Raw genomic sequence first — 3,120 nt, 5'->3', positions numbered from 1 at the left:
GTTAAACTCCCATTCTCTGACCTGTCCTTGATGTAAATCAATTTCTTAACACTGAAACCACTCACACTTGGCACTGCGCGGCTGTCCGTAAAGCCCACTTGGGAACAGGACAGAATGAAAAATTATTTCCTGGGAGGTTTGGCGCTGCTGCAGATATTCCTGTGCACGTGTGAATATTCATTCATTGACGTGATGTCCGAATATCTCCCGCGTGGCCGTTCTCACACCCGTACAGCCAAGTTAGCTGGTACCCGGCTGTGGCATTCAGCGCTGTACCTTAAGGCAGCGTCACAGCAAGTGACGGAAGAGACATCTGCCGACGAGAAATCCCTAACATGAACAAAGGACACAGAGGCCACTCCATCCCTCTCCTTGAATGCCCCGCTGAAAGCAAGAGCGGTGCCGGCAGAGCTCTACCCGCGGCACAGCCGGGGCCGGGGTTGGGGTACCCGCGGCAGTCCCTGCGGCAGCCGCAACTCGTTCGTGTGGCTCCGAGCTCCGCCGCAGCAGTCCCGCACCTCCCCGCGCCTCCTCTAGAAATGCGGCTGCCGGGCTCGGCCTCTCGGAAGGGTCCTGGGGATTCTGCTCATAGAGTGTGTACGTCGGAGTGGGGTCCCCGCCCGTCCCCGGCTTTGCATTTTGGGGACGCTGGGTGTTACATAGGTGCCGCATCTACTCCTTCGAGTGAGCCACTGCCCGGCCAGGCGTACCCCCCCTCTCCCCGTGCTGCATCACCCTCAGCCCTGTGCAGCCCTGTTCCGTGCCACGATTCTCCTTCAATTTTTCAGTTATTTCCTACCTGAAAAAAAATTAATCTTTTTGCCAGGCGGGACGCAAGCGATCAACAGGCTGTTGTATATTACAATGTTTTCATATTCCTCTCGACTCCCCCTGCCCTCTACCGACTCACTGTAGATGTGACCTTTGGTATTTCAGCCCACACTCAGCAGTTGAATGGAAACAAGTTGAGCACGTTCGCTTCTGATAAACATTATCCTTAAACCACTGGAGACCCGAGCAGAGTAAACGAGCTTTTCCGACAGGACCACATCAGGAACACACATTGAGAAAGGGAAAGAAACCAAATATCCCAGAGATCAGAGTCGGGGTGGAGGGGTGGGAGAGGGAAGGAGGGGAACAGGCAGGTTGGAAGACACTTGCGGGGGGGGTGACGGGGGGAAGGGAGAGGGTGAATGGAAAGGGCACAGTTGTGAACACAATGGGCACAGATGAGAGTGAGAAATAGAGTGAGCGAGCGGCGCGGGGTTACGTCCGAGCAGCGGGGACACCCATGGGAACACGGAGACCGAGAGCAGCGGTGCTGGGCTGACAACGAGAGGATGCGTGGGGCTCGGCCTCACACCGCCGAGCGCTGGGAAGGGGGCAGCGGGTGGTAATGGGCCAGGGCCGTGTGGGAGCGGCAAGGGAGCGGCCGGGGCTCCCAGCAGCTGCCCTTCGGGGAGGGTACGCCGCTAATGCAGGTCGGAAGGCTCACGAACACGCACTCTTATCTTTTGTTTAATTAAGTAATTAATTAAATTATATGTTGGATCCGGGTCCCGCTAATTCATATAATACCCCCTGCCCTAAAACTGGCCGCGGAGGGTCAGGTCACGCCGGGGAGGGTTCTGGCTGCAACGAATGAAGAATGCGATCGCTTTTGAGGGGTTGAATTGGTGTGTGCATGTGTCGGTGCGGGGGGACCCCTCCGGCAGAGGCGGTGGATCCTGCTTTTGGAAGCGCACCGTTTACACATGTGGCGTTCCGAAGGTGCCTGAAACAAACACAGAACGGCCATAGGAAAAGGTTGGGTTGAATCCCCGCGGAGCGAACAGGAGGACCCGCGGATATTCCGATCGAATGGAGAGAGGTGCGAAACTGTCAGTTATCTTTCCTCCACAAAACGTCCACAACGCAAAACATGAATTTCTGGGAGAGCCCCGTCGCGTCCTATTTCTGACTGTGTAATATGTGAAGGCTCTGCAATCTAGCTCAATTAATTGTTTTAATATGTAAAATCTCTTACAAATATTTTACTAGTAAGCGTTCAATACACACCAGAGACATCAGATCCGTATTTCACTCGCCGATATTCCGTACGCTGCCATCACCATGCTATTCCCGTTCACGTTCTACTTCCTTTACAGGATTTGGGTCTTTGGGAGTCTGTGAAAACAAACAAATAAAATCACTCAGAAAAAAGAAAGAAAGAAAGAAAGAAATTACGGTAACTTCTTGGTCGAGGCTGGGAAGCCCGTGATTTGAGACGGACGTTGGATGCATGAGAGAAGCACACAGAGAGGGATCCGCGCACCCACTGCCAAACCAAACACGCCGTGACCCACGCACGCTCTAATTCCTACCAGCCTTGTCTGTTTTTCTTCTAACTGTTAATACGGAGCAGTTCTTTGATAAAGTCAGAATGGGCTGCGGGACGAGCAGTGAGTGTATCGTTTGGCGCGGCGATTAAATCAAAACGCGGGGGTGTTCGGGCTGCGGGGAGATACCGGCAGCCCCCGGCCCGTCTCGTCCCGAGGCTGCAGCTGAATTCCCGGCAGTTTCGTGGCTTCCACCAAAATTAACGTAATCACCGCCGTTTGCCCCACTCTCCTGTACCACTCCTGAAATGTTCAGTAGCCAAAAAGTGCTTTACTATAAAGGGGGCTGAAAACAAAGAACTACTCTGCCGGATCAGCAGAGCAAAGACAGGAGGGTCGTGTGCGTTCCCAGGCACCGTCCTGTTCCCACCCAGCCGCTCTCTGGTGCTTGGGGGGCCCTCTCTGCACCCGGACGGGCCCCGACGGCTCCCGGCCCCGCACAGCAGTGCCCAGCACAGTGCCGGCCCCTCTCCCAAATTGCACTAATTGCGCTTTGCGTGCGGCTTACCGCCTGGCAGGTATTACGCGGGCGTTGCTGTTGCGGTAGGGACCAGGTGCTGAGCACGTCCGCGAGAGGCAGCGGAAGGGCCGCCGGCCCCGCGCTGTCCGTCATCTCCCGCGGCCACTGGCGGGGCTGCAGGGCCGCCGGGCCGCCCCCGGGGGCGGGCTCGGGAGCGGGGGGCTGCGGCTCCCGGCCCAGCCCGGCCCTGCCCACGTTGCCCTGAGGTTGAAATGCAGAACT

The 3,120-nt window shown here is 56.3% G+C and overlaps 1 long non-coding RNA gene across 1 annotated transcript; it reads right to left on the bottom strand.

Moving 5' to 3' along the window:
• Positions 1 to 1,575: 1,575 nt before the first annotated feature.
• On the bottom strand, positions 1,576 to 2,998 carry LOC136059283 (uncharacterized). The gene is made up of 3 exons (XR_010623208.1): positions 2,887 to 2,998; positions 2,059 to 2,166; positions 1,576 to 1,774 (listed from the first exon to the last, which is right to left on the bottom strand). It is a non-coding gene; the product is annotated as an uncharacterized LOC136059283 (long non-coding RNA).
• Between the last annotated feature and the right edge of the window lie 122 nt (positions 2,999 to 3,120).

Source organism: Cyrtonyx montezumae, unplaced genomic scaffold, assembly GCF_038088225.1.
Source record: "Cyrtonyx montezumae isolate F1298 unplaced genomic scaffold, pur_monq_1.0 scaffold_10, whole genome shotgun sequence".
NCBI lineage: Eukaryota > Metazoa > Chordata > Aves > Galliformes > Odontophoridae > Cyrtonyx > Cyrtonyx montezumae.
Note: the sequence above shows the minus strand (reverse complement) of the source record. Positions and strands in the feature narration are given on the sequence as shown.